The sequence below is a fragment of the Manacus candei genome, unplaced genomic scaffold, assembly GCF_025592945.1.
Source record: "Manacus candei isolate 608988 ecotype Guabito, Panama unplaced genomic scaffold, ASM2559294v1 h1tg000048l, whole genome shotgun sequence".
NCBI lineage: Eukaryota > Metazoa > Chordata > Aves > Passeriformes > Pipridae > Manacus > Manacus candei.
This window is the reverse complement of record NW_026138096.1, coordinates 1,250,808-1,269,077: the sequence shown is the minus strand read 5'-3', so window position 1 is coordinate 1,269,077 and position 18,270 is coordinate 1,250,808.

Sequence of the window (18,270 nt, the reverse complement as noted above, 5' to 3'; positions counted from 1 at the left end):
CTACCAATGTACTTGACAAACTGACCTGGCAAATCAATAGTGTGCAAGTACTTGAGCTCCACTCACATTTATTCATGTAAAACCTATTGTAAGTCCTAATGTTCACTTGGTCACTAATCATTAACTTTGAAACAGAATCACATGAAAATTCAGATTGGAAGGGACCTCAAGAGGTCTCCAGTTCAACCTGCTCAGATTAGACTCAACTGTGAGACTAGACTGAGTTGCTCAGGGCTTTATCAGATGGGTCTTGAAAACCTCCAAGAATGGAGACTGAGGAATATTTGTGTCCAGCTTGTGCCACTGCTGGACTGTTATGGGTAAAACATTTCCTACAACACCCATTCTGAATTTCTTGTTTCAAACTGTGCTGTTCCTCATCCTCCAACCATGCATGCTATGAACAATCTGGATCCATTTCCTTGATGTTGTGCCCATAGGTACCAGGGTCTGCTGTTGGCTCCCCCCAAAAACAGCTTTTCTCCAGGCTGAATCAGCTCAGATGCCCCCATCTCTCTTTTGAGGGCAAGCACTTTTGCCCCTATGCTGCCCTATGCTGGGCTTGCTCTACTTCATTAACATTTTTCTTCTATTGAGAGTAGGACAAACATAAGACACAGCTATCAAAGGTGTTTATAACTGCAGGGCTGTTCTCCAACACTATTGGGGGGATACTTAAGCAGTCAGAATTGGTCACGTGGTCATGTGACCACCTAAGTCAGTGCTCAAACTTGCTCTTATTTGATTCACAAAATAAGATTTGAAAAGTGACAGTGTGGTTCTGTCACCATAAAACAATCCTCTTCTGGAGTTTCTGTGCAGTATCAGAAATGGAAACCAGAGCTCCCCACTATGTATTGCAGTGACAGCTCACAAAGCCCTCAGTTCAGTGGTAACAGAACTCCTTAAAAGCTTTCCTAATAAACTCTTGAGGGTTTCCTTGCATAGAATATGACACTTTTTTTTTTCTGGAAGTTTGCTTTCTAATGGGTGACCTATTTACTATACTTCTAAACATTGAAGTCAGTGAAAACTAGGGGGACAGAGGGGCAAGAGATTACACACACTGGAGAACAGGATTATCTGAGGGTAGTTCTGTGTTAGAAACCACTAGCTCAGAAGTATATAGCTTTGGTAGAAGGAACAAACAAAGTAAAAAACCAAAAACTACATTTTAAATTGTTTTTACGTTCAGGTAGCTCTATGACAGTAGTAAAAAATGATACAGCTCCCTGTCTGACCTTTCAAATGTCTCCTCTTCAGCTCAGGATTTGTCCCACTTATGTTTGCTTTTTATGGAAATTCCAGAAGGTGCTTTTGTTGGTAAGAAAGTTTGCCAAAAGAATAAACTTCGTAGGTGGAAATTTAACTCCAGGAAGTCAATGGGGCCTCATTTTTGACATTCCTAGGTGCCTGAGAAGAACAGGTTGAAAGCCATGATCAGCATTCGCACACAAAACTTGATTTGAAGAGTAATACTATCCAATGAGAAACAGAAATGGTATCATATGCCCTATGTGAGTAATGAAACCAGTTCCATCTTCAATGATAAAAACATAGAAAACTCAGGTAACTAACAGTGTATTTCTAAGCTGCACATTTTGCAGACAGTTATCACTATAGGCTGTATATCCTACAAGATATCAAGGGTGAAGACACCTTCACCTTTGCAGACTATTCTGGATTTCACATAGGAGCTGTGTTTCCTTTTTTCCAAAGCATTATTTTCTTAATCTTAAATTTTCTCTGGGTTGTTCTGGGTTCTCTAGTTGCCTTGTTCTTTCTGGGTTTGATTTTGGAGAGAAAGTAGAGTTCATTCTATCTATACCTTTCCTTTGTTTTCATAGCAAGTTTTACTTTTTTGAGTCTTGTTTGTTCTTTCTAGCATTGTTTCTATTTACTTGGGATATATTTTTCCTTTGGACTGTTTTTCCCCCTTCCCAATTATATCTTTCTCTTTCATGCTGTTTTTCTTTGCTCTGACTTTCCATTTCATTCCCCCTGCTAGTGTGTTTGTTTTTCAGATTCTGCAAGTTCTTTAGGCTATGACTTCTATCAGCTGGTGGTACTGAGAGGAGTGATGTACAAAGGATGGGTCCTCCGAGACAACTGTTTCAATGCACTGAGAATGCACCAAGGACTCAGGCAGACCTAATCATATCACACAGTTTGATTGCAGTGTGATTACCCCTGGAAGAAGGGTTGTTTTCTTTCTCCCACCACAGAGAGGTAGGTAGTCAGCACTGAATAAGAGAAAATTTGAATGACATCAGACAATTGAAATACTTTCTAAATAATGGATCCACATCCTGGCTATACAAACTAAGAATGCATTCCTATTTTTGCTGAACTCCTCGGGAGCTATACTAAGCCCTCAGAAAGGCCCTTTCATATGGGAGCAGATGTGCAAGAGAAAGCATTTAAAGGAAATTAACTTTTCCCCCTAGAGTTCTAGACAGAAGATGTAAAATGGCAACATGGGAACATACACTGTAGTAGCTGCTTCAACTCAGAAATTTGTTTTATATAAATGCAGTCAGAAGAACAGATGCTTAGAAATAAATGCATGGGTTATGTCTTATCCCTATTTTAACATGAAGCAAGCTGATATCCCTGCTTCTTTCTAGGAACACAGAAGTTAAGAGGGGAAAAATTACTGTTAGAAAAAGGCTGTTATTTATTTTAGCTGCAAAGATTTCTTTTAAGGATGGTTTTTGCTTGAACTCCAACTGCACATGCATATTTAGACCTTTGGTCTCCAGCCTAAACACGGGGATAAAAACCCATGGAAAAAGTAAGAAAACACAGATCATTCCCCTACCAGCACCAGTGGCAGGTGCCCTGGGCTACTGCTCTTCCATGAGAAGAGAGGAGAGGAAGGTAACAACCAGGCAGGGAGGTGTTGGTAGGATTAGGGTAATCTTGATAAACCCATATATTGTTACACACAGTGGGAGAATGGTCCAGTAGCTAATGAAGTAACACAGAAGTTAAGATACATGAGTTTAATTCTCTACTCTATTACCCACTACTGCAGTGACGCTGGGAAAACTACAAGATTCTGTGTTTTCACAATATTCAGATACCTGACTGCTACTAATTTCAAGAGAAATGAAACACATATTTTTCCAATATCTCAAACTTGGTACCGAACCTTTCCACTTCTGGGACACAGGCTGCTCTGCTTCCTCCTGCGGGTGTTTGAGGATGAATGTGTCAGGGAGACATCATGGAGCTGCTCAGCACACAGCTGGTGGAGATTGTGTTTGGCATCTTTGATGTCATGTAGAAAGTACAGCCATGTGTGTAGTTACTAGGCATGAGTGTGCAGAGATGGCCTTAAGCACCAAGCTCTCCCCAGGCGTCCTCCCACGCACCTATCTTGCTTATGAGCACATTTTGACCAGGTACAATCTGCCTAACAAATGCAAACTGCCTTCAGCAGGTGACTTCTGGGGTCTTCCAGGAAAAAATATAGATTATTTATTTCTTCTGGCTGGTATCAGCTGAACCACCCTGTAAGGATTCCTGCATGCAAGGAGCTGACAGTTCCAGCAGGATGTGCTGGGGACTGTCATTGCTGCCTCTGCTGTACCTTATATCACGGTGTGCATGCAGAAAGCCCTGATCTTCCAACTATAGTTTAAAGAAGGATCACTCAGCAGATAACAACATAAGTGTTTGTATCATCTGGCTTTGAATTTATTCAAATCCAAAAGCATATATGTAGTCCATGCAGCCAGGCAGGTTGAGGGAAAGCCAAATATTTTTCTCACTAATAAGTTTGTGGGCTACTGAAGTAATACCCAATTCTTATTTCATCTGGCTCCAGTCTCATAAATGTCATAGTTTTTGAGGAGAAACTGAAGGAAAAGAGCAGCTTGGTCAATACTTGTGGTGAAAACTTATCAGATTGCTTGGTAAGCTTACCATTCAATGCAGGAGATGGGCATGGTTAGGGGAGCTGATGGGACATATCCCATAAAAGACAAAAGGAGCGTGGTGGACCTCTGCAGGGTGCTAAGGTGAGAGGTCAGGTCCTCTGACACAGGAAGGGCAGTGGTAGTCCAAAGGATTGCTGCAGCTGAGGGCCTGGAAGATGACAGGGGGACCATGTTGAGGGATGAGGGAAAGAGGTCACCTCCAGGAAAACTAGGCTGCACCAATCAGAATGAGACAGAAGACCCATCCATGTCTTCTACATTGTTTTTTTCTCCCTGTCCTATGGAGATAATGTAATCTTGGTGTATTTTGTGATTTATGTGAAATTTGGGGCCAAGGGGGTTGTCACAAATTTGACACTTTGATATCATTATGACTTTTTAAGGAGCAAGGAGATTGTAAAGAAAAAGCACAACTCTGCTTTCAAATGCAGTAGCTATTGCAAATTAGGAAACAAAATAAGACACAGATAAAATCTATACAACAAATAAGTGAGTATTTCTATGACAATGTTCAAAAGAATTTTCTTTGTAAACAAGATAATCTTTAGATGACCATGCTGGGGATTGTGGCTTAAAGTAAATAGTAATAAAATTTAGAATTTATTTATGAACATCCAAGTATTTTATACTTTTTTATAAACACTGCAATCACAAAAAAAGAGAGTTCATTCATTTTCCAAGTATTTTATTATTGCTTTTGTAGAACACCTGGGTTATTTTCTCATTCCATTTAAGACCTTTCATCATCTCTTTATCTAATCTCAGAACCGCATGGGATCCTACTTCCACTAATCTATCGTACGTGTTTAGTGAAAGCTGATAGCAAGATAGGGAGAAGAGTTAAAGACATGACTTTAATGAAAAGCAATGATCAAAATATTTGGTGCACTATTTGGAGTACAAAATGAAGGGTACAATTTAAAATGCTTCACTAGCATTCTGTATGCTGGTGACTAGATAATGTCTACATAATTTACATTATTTTCTTGGCCACCAAAGTGGCAATTTACCACATGGATGCTATTGTTCAGTTGTTTCAGCAAGATCCCAGAATCATAAACTACAAGAAACCCTGAATAGCATTTCTTACAAGTTAGTCCTACAACATAAGACTACACATACTGATTTCTTTTTAAATGGATTTAGGTTGCCTCTGGTTGTACAAAGAGATTGATTCCTATGAAAAGAGAAAGCTCTGCTGTATCACTTTGTATGACTGACATGACAATATGACAGACATGGCTTCATATGAACATGTTGTTTATTAGATTATGAGCAAAGCTGAACACTGCAGCGATATGTTCAAATGCAGAACATATCTCCTCTCTAAAAAAAACCTCAGCCATGCTGGGGAGCAGCAACAGAGATCCCCCTTCCACAGCAGTGATACACAGGGACTCTAGGTGAGAACTTTCCTCCCTTGTTGTGTTTGTCCATATTTTTTCATTTTTTAAATTTTTTTTTTTCATTCAAAGATTTCAAAAATCGGCTTAGGCTAGTGAGGATAATTTGTCCCTTTGATAGTTAAAAAAGGTTAATACAATGAAGGACAAAGATATTCACAAGTCAGCTCCTCCTCTTCGAAGGGATACTGGAAGTCTATGAAAGAAACATATGACCTTGTGACATTACGACCTTGCAACAAAATTACCTTGAATATTGTGTGCAGTTTTTTGGTCACCATAATATAAGAAAGATACCAACTTATTAGAGAGTGTCCAAAGGAGGGCAATGAAGATGGAGAAGGGCCTTGAGGGGAAGCTATATGAAGAGTGGCTGAGGGCACTTGATCTGTTCAGCTGGAGAAGAGGAGACTGAGGGGAGACCTCACTGCAGTTACAGCTTCCTTGTGAGGGGAAGAGGAGGGACAGACACAGATCTCCTCTCTGTGGTGACCAGTGACAGGACCCAAGGGAATGACCTGAAGTTGTGTCAAGGGAGGTTTAGATTGGATATTAGGAAAAGGTTCTTCACCAGAGGGTGGTTGGGTGCTGGAACAGGCTCCCCAGGGAAGTGGTCACAGCCCCAAGCCTGGCAGAGTTCAAGAAGCATTTGGACAATGCTGTCTGGCACCTGGTGTGACTCTTGGGGTGTCCTGTGCACGACTAAGGGTTGGACTTGATGATTCTGATGGGTCCCTTCCAACTCAGCATATTCTGTAATTCTGTGATTCTGTGATGTATTTCATGTCAAAGCCCGGGAGATAATTAATTCATAAAATTAGTGATTCAGAAAACCAGCTGAGCAGAAAACATTTTAGTACTAGATAAAAAGAAATGTTGCACGAAGTATGTTATAAATCCTACCTTTTTCTGAAACTGAAACTAGTAGCCCTTGCAGGTGTCTCCACTCCCATGAGACCTGAGGACAGGGCTTTGCTGCACTATCTGCACCACTGCCCCCTGCCTGGGGACAGATTTTGCATATGCCTTGGCAGAATGCTGCTCCCTCATTCTAATTATCTGGCACCAGAGTAGTCGTGGCATTACATTTTCTTTTAGATTGCCTTTTTGGGCATAACACCTAAAGCCCATCTAGCAGCAGTAAGAGGCATAGCTACACCAACATGAACATGTCTGTGCCATCTAATTGAGTTAATTAACTGAAGCACTGTGCCACTTTGATGTGGCTATGTTGCTTCTTGGTCCATAGTTCACAATCTTGCAGTTATTTATGATCCCTGCATTCCACTCCATTGTGAAGGTAGATTAGTCTGAACCAAAGCTTTTGCTTCTGCAGCTTACTTAAGTTAGTTTTCCTATTATTTATTAGAAATAGAAATATATGTGGACTGAGGTTCATGTCCTCATGACTATACATCCTCATCATTGTTCTGTCCTTGTAAAAAACCTCCACCAAGATTTCTCTGCTGCTTATAGATTGTATAAAGGATTCCTGAGTGTTGAATAACTGATCAGCTGTTTTCTGAGCTTACTCTGAAGTGAGTAACTAACAGCAGAGCCACTGTTGCACATAACTAATGAGTGAGAGCTGTCCTCATTTGCACTCCCATATAGTTTACCCTTATTGCCATCAGTGTGTTTGAAATAGGATTTTATTGCGGTGACTCCAATACTTTCAAACTCACCACTAGCACTGCCATTGCCACCACCTTTGAATAAGTAGCTTTGAGAAGTGCAGATGGGATAATTCACTAAATTGTCTCTTATTTTCTCTGAGTATTTGTTATTCATGGGTATTTTCTGAATAATCTGGATGAGTAACATTTGAGCTATAGACTGCTCACAAACCATCTACTCGTGCTATCAGTGTTCATTACTCCTGTTGTGTGACTTGGTTGCCTAAGTTTCTGCTCTTTGATTTTTAAACAGAAGAATAACAACAAGGAAATATGACCAGTAATTTTCACATAGAGCATCATTTTTGCTAGAATTCATTATTTCAAAACGTGTGTCGTTCAGATACCCGAAAACATCTACGTTTTTTTCTGAAAAGACTTTCGCCCTACTTGACCCTCCCAGAGAGCTTACATTGACAATCCCCCCAGGTTTACCGTTCAGTGATGGTCTTTCACTTCCTTCAGGTTTGAAGACATTTCTTGATGAGAGGCAGCTAAGTAATTGTTACGGTTATATGTTAGCGGCATATATGCAACTGTCTCTCCAAAGTGAAGTAAAACTTCTGTGCTTTCAAGCTCCTCTGGTTTCTTCTTCTCACTCCATTAATCTAATAAAATATGTCATCTCTCCTCATAAACTCCATTCACTTTCTGAGGGAACAGAATGAAGCTGGGACATTTGCATATTGAACAGAATAGAAATTGTTGCATGAAGCTCCCCAAAGAGCAGATGAAAATAGGAGTATTTATTTGCAGCTGCCAGTGGAACACATTGATGTGAAACTTTGTTAATACTTTGTCAGAAACTGGAAATCAGTGGGGAGCAAGACCTCTGAGAGCTCTTCCTGACACATGGAGCAAATGAATGGAGGAGGCAATACATTTAGAGAAGCCATGAAAATGCCAAGAAAATAGCAGGCGTTACAGGTCAACACTCTGGACTACCAAATACCCTCGAGAAAGGGAAATGACAAATAGTCATTAGTGAGTGGAGCTAAGCTGTAAGAAATCAGAGTTATGGAGTTTTTCCAATTCATTGTGTTTCCAGTGAAATAAAATCAGAGTAAAAATGAACATGTAACCAAAACTGTTAACAGAAAATAAAATTATCCCGATTAAAAATCTGCATCAGATTCTGGATTTGAAGGGGTTTAAGAGGAAGGAAATCTCGTCCCAGCCCCTCAGAGCAAGAAGAATACTAAATGTGTGTGAAAAAGTGGTTCAGCAATGCATCTTTTGCAACTGGAATTGATTTGGTAATAAAATGTGTCTGTGGCTCAGCATCACTGGCAGAGAGCTGCTTCTGTTGCTCACATACTCCTTCCTCTTCTTCAGCCAACACTACAGTCAGTGACTGCTCCTTGATTTTCGTGCAGGTCAACCATGAAATCCTCCTATCATTACCCTTCACTGCTGTGGGGACAGTGTTCCTGTGTCAACTGAAAAGTGAATCACCATCAAATTTCAGAAACTTTGCAGTAAGTGACCAACTATCCACACTTTTGCTGAGATCACATGCAATACAGGAGGTTTTAAAGAAGCTTCCTCATCTTGTTTTTGAGATATAAGAATCTATTCTTTGTAGAAAAGTCCATCTTTCTGCCTGGGAACGTGACAAACAGCTTTATAACTGATTACTACTCCAGACCAAACAAAGGACCTTGTTTCTCTCAGGCATGTCTCAGCTAAAAAATATGGCATATTTCAGTTTGTATTTACCTAAATTTGATGGCAACTTTAAAGTTGCCAGTGTAAAGACTGTCTTAATATAGCTTCATGTCACCATCTAAATAATCTTAAAAGAAAACTGTACATATACAAGCAAAACCTGCGTGGAAAAGATGTGCAGAAAAAATGCTCGATGATGTTGTCATGACAACAATGAAAGTCATTGAAAGTAGATTACCAGTTAAAATCATCAGTAATTTAAAGCTTCTCCTGGAAAAAAGTAGAAGCTGACTGCTTTGACATGTGATGAGTTTATAAGAGTGAAATATGTTGCCTTTCTGGAAGAGATTGTACCATACTTAAAAAATTTTCTGCTGATATATTTGAAGACTAAAAGTGGCAGGTGATGCATTGCATCACAACTAAAGGACTCATATCTGCAGCAATTAGACTGAAGTACATTTTCTAGAAACATAATGTCCCATATAAAACTAAAAGTTTTCAGGAGAACTCTCACTGAATGCATTATAAAAAAGTAAAAGAATTATCTTAGAACTGAGCGGTTCAGAATTCTTCAAAATCAGTTTACACAAAAGTGTAGTGGTTTCAAACAGCCAAAAATATTCAGTAATTTAGTGATCTGATATCAGATAAACATGGAAAGCAGAAAGTTATTTTAGCCAGAACTCACTTGAAATGAAGACTGTGCAGGAGACAGACCTTCCATTTCACAAAGGATTTTGTACTTTGCAATCTTGGCTTGGTTCTGAATCTAAATGAAATACAATAAAATATAGAAAGGAAAACACTGAAAAATTTTCATTTCAGATTTATAAAAACATTTCCAATTTCTTTTACCCATTTTTGTTTTCCGTTTTCATCATGGGTTATCTCTCTCCCCCATCCTTGGCTATGTCCATATCAGTGATTTGTCTTAACTCCTGGCTATTCATTTTCTCTCCCTAATCTCTCTATTTAACTACTCCCTCACCAATTCAGTTATTGCTCTTCTTACTCCACTGAGACCATTTTTGTCAAAGCTTTTATAGACTTTTATATATCTTATTCCATCACCAGATCTCCATTCTCGTTCTCTGAAGTCTGGCAGCTACTTTGACCCTGTCAACTGCACCCTTCTTCTCCAGAGCTTGTACTTTCTTCACTTTGCCTTACAGCAAAAAAGTCCTCTGTGGTTACAGCAAGTTCTGCCTTCCTTTATTGCCATCTATAACTGGTCTCTCTGTCTAAATCACAAATATAATTGCCATGTTAAATTGACTCATTACACCTAGTGCTCTAATAAAGCCCACTCTGTCCAACTACACCAACAGGGCTGACCTATCTTTGTGACCATTGATATCTCTGTGACTCACCCTGTGGCACAGTTTTCATCACAACAAAATGGAAAAGATCTACCACAATACAGCACAAATTTCTCTTCCTTAGTTCCATAGTTTTCCAAAGGCATATTTTGTTCTAAAGTTGTCACTTGACCATTTTCAGGTTATGGAAGAACAGAAGATTATACAAGGATAAGAATCTCATCAGCTTTGCTTGGAACACTCTTGAGTACTGTGCTACAGCCAAGAGTTCCAGCACAACACTCTTAGAACATAAATTTGCAAAATAGAGAGAAAAAGGAGTATAGAAAGAAGACACTTATCTACAGTCACACAGCAACTCTGTAGCAGATTATTTTAAACTCTGCCAGAGTCCCGAACTACTGACTCAAACATAAACAAGGAACATAGCTCTGTATGCATTGATTAATGCATTGTCCTACCAACTCTCTACAAAGCTAAAGAGAATAAAAAAATAATATTTTTAACCTTCCATAAGCCATTGCCAAAAGCATTCTTGGAAATAAACTCCTTTTTTTTAGCATTTATTTTATGCCACAGCTCCTTCAGGGGCAGATTTGTAAAAATTCCCAGGCACCTAATGATGTTGACAAGTTTCCAATTACATTTCTAAAAGACAGAATGTCTATAAAATCTGTCATGCAGTTCTCTGTAGCATTTAGGGTCTACATTAATTTTCTTTGCTCTAGTCTTCATTTCTTCAGTGTTATTTTTTTAAAATTTTGTTTATTCAGGGTTTTTTCCACATATTATGTGACTCTTGAGAGCAAAGTAGTCTTATAAAACTCAACTGGACTTTCAGAATCTCAGAAAACCTGAGAAGAAATATATACATTGGTCCCTTCCCTATCAGAAGAAAGAAATCTAACCCCACAAAAATAATACTGATAGTCTAAGGATTGAGGTGCAAACTTCACTGCTGTGTCAGGGCTCTAGAGTAACGAATTCCCTAAATTAGAGATGTAGGTGATCAAAATTATGAACAAGTCCCCAGTATATCTGCTGTAGAAGATTTGTACGCAATTTCCTACCATGGTGTATTATGTGTGACTGTACTGCCTTCTTAAGCAAAGGCATTCTGGCTTTACAGTGTCAAAACTCAGTCAAAACTGTGATGTGATAACTAGTGGTCCGGGCCTTCAGTCCTAATTGCTGAGAACTGCATGGCTCAAAGGAAGTATCTTGGCTTCCCACAGTACTGAGAACCCAGTGGCTTCAAAAGAAGGTGCCTCTGGTTTACTTGGTGTTGATGTTAGCTCTCTTGGGGACTCAGAAAGCCGTAGCACAGTGCAGCTGCCTAGCCTGCATGTCAATGATATTGTAAGGTTTATGCACTATATGAGATGCTGGAAAAAGGTATGTTCTTTGAAACCTTCAAATGAAAGCTTCTCCACGAATGCAGAGAATGATGATGAGTATTCCTGCCCCCATCAGAGCCACTGCTTTGCTCTGAAGCACTGCAATGCTGGTTTGGTGATGTGTACATTAAGGAGGAAGGGCTGTGCTGTCTCCCTGTGCACAAGCTATTGTTACTTCTGGTTGCAGATAGTAGGAAAAAACAGCTTGTAATGGGGCTGTTTCGACATTCAGTGAGCAACCTAAATGAAGAGATAATTTCTTGCCTGTGCAGAGAGGAAAAGGGAAAGTAATTAACTCCAAGCCCAAACCCATGCCGTTGTCTTGATGGTGGCAACACTGGCATTGTATTTGTGCTGCTCATTTAGCATACGTAGCAGCAGCCTCCTTCCATGTCCTGGCTGGACACTTTAGCAGTGAGGGTTGGATTAAACAGTGTCATACAAGCACTGCTGCCCACAGCATCTGATGGCTTTGAAGTAAACGACACAGGAAGCCATTGCTCTCCACAGTGAGCTGATGTGCAGGGAAAAGTGAGATTTGTAGAGATGGGATTCAATTGTGGGAACTTTGTGGGTGTTAAATGAACCTGCTTTGGAAGGCTGCCAAGAGAGGAGATGCAAGAAAATCTGATGAGAGATACCAGGCATGAGAGTTAATTGTGTTTTGGAGATTGGTAAAAAAGCTAAAATTAAACCATTATCAAAGAAAAGCTTTGGATAGTTTGTTTTAAAACAGAGTTAATGGCTAGAGCCTGCAGAAAAACTAATTAAAAGAGAGAAGAAAACAAATGGGGTTTAGGACTGTGGCAATATATTCAGAAACAGGTTTATATATGGATTTTCTCCTGTTCTCTTCTCTATTTCTGTGACTAAAAGAACCACTTTGGTGAGGCACATTAAAAAGGGTTTGTAGTTATGTAAGAGCAAGGTATTTTGGATAGAGCTGCAGCATGAAGCCCCATTGTTTATTTCCGTCATGATAAAGGACAAGTAGAAAACAGACTTTTATCTCAGTGGTGATTCTGAAGAAAAGGTCCCAGCTCCTTTTAGCTTCAGGTCCCAGGGCTGCAGCAAGATCAAGGCTGCCAAAAAACCAGAGCAAAATGTAAACACTTCAACTGCCTTGAGACGGAATGTATAGACCATCCTTTTCCTAAGCTCTGTGACGATGGGTTTACTTGTCTGTAATCCAGATGTTTACATCTTAACACATCACCATGACTTAATTTTACATCTAAACAGAAGAGATTAGCATTTTCAAGCTGTGATTTAGGTGGCCTAGTTAGATACCTACCTTAGGGTGACATAAATCTCACCCTGAACAGGCTTGTCTCCACCGACTTATGGAAGGAATCTAGAGAAATAGTGTGGTGCAATTATATTTACAGTCAATCAGATTTAACACAATGCTGTGAATCACCTGGAAGGGAGATTTAGCATTTATTTGAGATAGTTTTTCTTCTGACTTCCTCAGGTATACAACTCCTACAGAAAAGCAAGGATTGCTTTTTCTTACCACTGTACTTTTCACTTTCTGTGCTCAGTGGGAGATGAAACAGTTTTCAGCAAAAGTTTAGCCAAAATTTGAGACTTTTGAGTTCCTCAGTTGCCTAGAAATATCTCCCATCTGCAAAAACATGCCTGCCTTCCTGTCCTGGCTCTGCATAATGCTCACCCTGCAACTTATGTCTTCAGAAATTCAGTCTTATACAATTGGCATCCACACTTTACCCTTCTGGACCATTAATGTTTGATACCTCAGCTTCAACCCCCAGCTGTCATTATGGTTAGGGTTCAGAGAGTCATCAAGCCTACAGCTCCAGGAAGACTGGGCCTGGAAAAGGCATGCCAATCGGAGTATGGCACTGCACCAACACTGGTCTCAATACCATCCCAATGTGGGCCCACAATGGTGCTGGGGACCTCAGCCCCGAGCTTTCATTAGGGTTAGGGTTTGGGTTCAGAGAGGCACAGAGGCTGCACCTTCAGGGGCACTGGGAATGCAAAAGGCATGCCGTGGGGAGCGTTCTACAAGTTGTTGGCAGTCCCAGTTTTCTGTTGCTGTCCCAAGGAAACAGCTTTTAACAGCAGCAACTGGTGCCTGGGTACAAACTCCTTCAAGGGCCCTTGTCCAGAATGGCTGTGGTAACTGGTTGCTGTGGCAAAGGGGCTTTTTGGGTATGCATGGTGAGGTGACAGGCTCCTTATGGTTGCCTTGCTGCTCTCTGGTACTGCCATGGGTTAGAGAAACCTGGAGTCTACTGGAGTGTTTGGCAGCTCCTTCTCAAGAAGGCTGGGACCCAGTGATCCCTCTTTTCCAGTGTCTGGTCTCCAACTGTGTGGTACAGTGAGTGCCTTGGGGGAAATAAAAGCACAGGTTGTACCAGAGATGTTTCCCCGTGGTACTGTCCTGGCCTCAGGACACATCTGGCTCAGGAACCTGAGGGATGAGAGGAGCTGTGTGCATAGTTGGAAACCCCTGAGAGATTTTTCTCCTGTTAATTTTTTTGACAGTATCCTAGTAAACTAAAAACATCTACAAAACGCAAGTGATGCTTAAAGACTGCTCAAGCTATTGCTCTTCAAACCTTTGCCTGTCCATTTCTGTGTCTTTTGTACCCTTAACTGCTGTAAGAGGGGACAATGAAGAGCTGCTTTACAGCACAGTTAGGACCATACCCACCAAGGATGCTGTGGGAAGTTTCCATGGATTTTCTGTAGCCCAGGAGCTTGATGCCAGTGTTCACAGTCCCGAAGTGTTCATCCTTTTAAAACCCGTTGTGCATTTTCTTTAATAATGAGCTGATTGTTCTTTGTGAAAGCTCTATCAAATATATTGTGCATATATCTGGCTGGTTGTCACAGGTAATCTGCTTTTTTTGCTAATGGCTATAGTTCTCTGAAATGGTTTTGCATCTCTAGAGTCTCTGAATAGAAGTGTTGTTTGCAGTGTGCTCATTTTCCATTTTATTACTGGTGTAATGATTCCTTTGCAAAGATTAACTGAGTCACAGGGCCTCTTAATATAAGTAACCTCATAGCAGAAGAAAGAGAAAATGATATAGTTTATCCTAGATCTAAAAAATACTTCAGATATTTATTTAGTAAGCAGTGGCATGAATAACTTAAGAATACCCAAAAGAGCATCAGAAAGACCACAATAAAAAAAAAAAAACAACAAACCCCAGATCCTACTAGAAATCATTCTTATAATATAAAAATTACATATTTTTCTGTTGTTTATACGTAATTTAATTTGCTTTTTGCAGACAAAAATCTTTCCCGGTTCATACAGTATTAGAATCAAGTATGCCTGGCCAAGTAAACTGTAATGAAAAGTACCATTCCTGTTCCTAAGAAGCCACAGGACTTCCTGATGTTTTTAAGCTGTCCTGATGGTTGACACAATAGCAGAAAAGGGAGTGGTAAAGTATAAAATCAACTAGAGTAGATATGCCTGAGATGGCTCTCTTTGCAGTTGAACATGGTATTTACAGATTGTACTTCACATGAGCCGGGCTGAGTCCAAAATAATAATTATAATCCTTGATATATGCAAAAGCAAATGGGTCCCCATGGACTTTGTATCACACCGCTGTGTGGTGTTGACATGCTTCCAGTTGCCTGAAATGAGGATTTCCAGAAAGCCTCAGGTCTTCATCAGAAAATGCCTGCAAGAGAAATGAATGTTTGTTACACAGTGCTCTGTTACTCTGCCAAACCTGACTTTCCCATGCCCTCCATGAGTGCTCATCCCTAAGTGAAGAGGGCTATCCTATCACTGCAAAAAATCCCCATCAGTAGTTTGTATTGGTCCCGATCCTCCATGACTGATGTAGAAATAAGGTAGCAGAGGAGTTCCTGGCTGAGAATATTGTGCAGCTCTGCGGTGTCATAGGTGTAGAGCTATGTACAGACCAGGCACCAGAATGCTGGCATTAACTTGGGTCCTTAGAGGAGGATCCTTGTAAGGCAGCTGATGAGGAACTGGTGTGATGCTTAAATCTTCAGACTTGGGGTACTAAAGCAATAATAGACCGAAGGCTTAATTCCAAATGCTTATTGTTATTCCATATGACAAACTACATACATACACACACATATGTATCTGAGGTAATGTGATTACACTGCTATATTTAGTTTACCTGTTTTTAAGGCATTTCATAATGTTGCACAATCTTTCTGTAAAAGCTAATAAGCAAAATCTGTGGAATTGCTCAAGAAAGCATCAAGATCCTAATTATTTCACTAGTAGGCTTCAAAAATTGCATTTTTTGGAAGAGACTGTAAGATTTGATATGCCATGATTAGAGCAGGTTAAAAATTTTTTCCAAATTTCAATGATCCTTGTGTTGCTGGAGCTGAATTGAACTGATCTATTAAAGAGATCAGAAAAAAAGTTCATATTCTCTTCTAGATTCCTACTTTCATCAAGGGCTGGTGAAGGCTGGATGAGAAGCTGAAAGTGGTTTCCATGTGTAACATCAGTTGACATTTTTATGCCTAGGAACTCCACCTACCATCAGAGGAGCCAGCAATTTTGTTCTCAGTGTTCCTGCAAGCTGTATTACCTTTGTTTGCCTGCCCTGTATATTAAGTAGTATGATGATACATCTTAATTTTGTGTTCATTACATACCAGTGTTTCCATCTATTGCACCTTCTCTCCTAAACCTGTGACTCAATACACAGAGAGGATGAGGCTCCTTTAGACAGTAGTTATACAATACTTTTTAATCTTTCTTCTCTGTAGTGGCTCCTACTTTGTTTACCATGCATTTTTCAAACCCTCTTCTACAAACAGAATCATTAATTTTTCATAGGTTTTTTTTTAGTGGGGTTTATTTGTACAGACTTTTAGCTTTTCATAATCTTTTCTTTATTTTCACAATGCTTTTGAGAGATAAGTAGTGTCAGCTGCATTTTGCAGTTGTCAAACAAAGGTATGGAGAGAATAAAGCAAAAGAAAGAATAATTCGGTAGGTTTTTTTTCAAGTATGTAACATGATATGGTATTTTACATGTTTGGAGTTCTTTTAACATCCACTGCAGCTGTGAATCTTCAGTTTCTCACCTTCCTGCCAAATTTCAAGTGCCTTCTCTAAGGACAAGAGCTTATGAAAGAAGAGGTCACCAGCATTGCTAACATAGACAAAGCCTAACCTCATTCAGAGAGAGACTGTGCACAGTTAGAGGCAAAATGCTCCAAAAAACTTCAGTCTGAAGCAGTCATGGGGCATATAATATTTCAGTCTATATTATTAGGGTTTGACAATTCACATGCAAACAATAACATTTTACTGCAGTGTTTAGCAACCATAGTAACAGCTGATGCTTTCAGACAAAGAGCACTCCTCTAAAAACAGGGCTGTGCATGATAACCTAAGGGTTGTGCAGGCTTCTATTTCAGTCCTGAAAAGAAAGGCTTGTGCTGTGAATGCTTCTCTGTTCCTTACAACTACGAAAAACACTGCCTCTCAAATCTGTAACAAGATGATTTTTGATACGAACTTTCAGTTTTAGACAAGATTTGGAAATCTTGTTGCTTGAAATATTTCAGAATCTGTCTCCTGAAACTCAGATATTTCGGCGAGAAATTTCAGTGGACTTAAATTCCTCCAAAATTTTGTTGTGAGTCTGGACAAGATGAAATGTTAGGTCTTGCACATGGAGTCTTATATCTTTGCATTCTCTATACAATATTCTCCTCATGTGATCTCCTTTTTTGAGCTGAAGAGTAAACTTGTAGTTAAGGCAGTCAAGGGGGATTCAGAGCACTGAATTAATTTCCCATGCCTGCTTGGAAAATGCTCCATGTGGTGGATTTGTTCTGTCTCTGATGCATCTTCCTATCAGTCAGATGGCTACCACAGTGTAAAGCCTGCCACCTGGCAGATTCCTAACTAGCTGACATGGCTTTATTCTCATCCTGTCAGCTGCTCGTAAGGTAACTCAACCTGCCGGTTCGGTACCATCTCAGATGTGATGGGCTCAATGGATGTGTGTATGGCAGGTGACCTGTTAGTGCATCACAACTGCAATAGATGCCAAATGCATCAGGTTTATCTCTCCTGCACAGAGGAAAATGCACACACACAGTCTCTCCAACACATCCCAGGCCCACTGGAGACAATCACAAGTGCCATACATGTAGTCTCTAACAATTTTTTAAAGGATCTGGATGTGGTTTGGTACTGAGTCTGAAGATATTGCAGCTCCTGATGCCAGTATGGGCCTCCTTGCTTCTAATAGAAATAAAATTAAATAGAAAAATCAGTTATTATTTTCAGTCTTAAATGCCCTCATGTTCTTAGAGACATTATTTGAAGAGGCAACAAGACTCGCTGTATATCTACAAATACCTGCACATTCAAGATACTCTTAGTTAATGGGCTAAAGGAAATAATGAGGAGTTTAAGCAATATTAATCACTGAATTACAGAATGGCTAGGGTTGCAAGGGGCCTCTGGAAATCATCTGGTCCAATCCCCCTGCTAAAGCAGGTTCACCTAGAGGAGGTTGCACAGGATTGTGTCCAAGTGGGTTTTGAATATCTCCAGAGGTGGAAACTTCACAACCTCTCTGGGTAACTTGCTTCAGTGCTCAGTTGCCCTTGCAGTAAAGAAGTTTTCCCTCATATACAGATTTGTGCCCCTTGCCCCTTATCTTATCACTGGGTATCACTAAAAAAAGAGTCTGAGAAAGATGTCAATAAAGAAAAAAAGTGGTCCGTTTTAGCAATTCTTGAATTCCAGAATCTTAATATCAATGAGAATATTTATACTTGTTACAAAAAATGTGGATCAAATTGCCAGTTAAAACTGACACCCTCATGTTAACTTGTATTCTTTTCTTTTTACT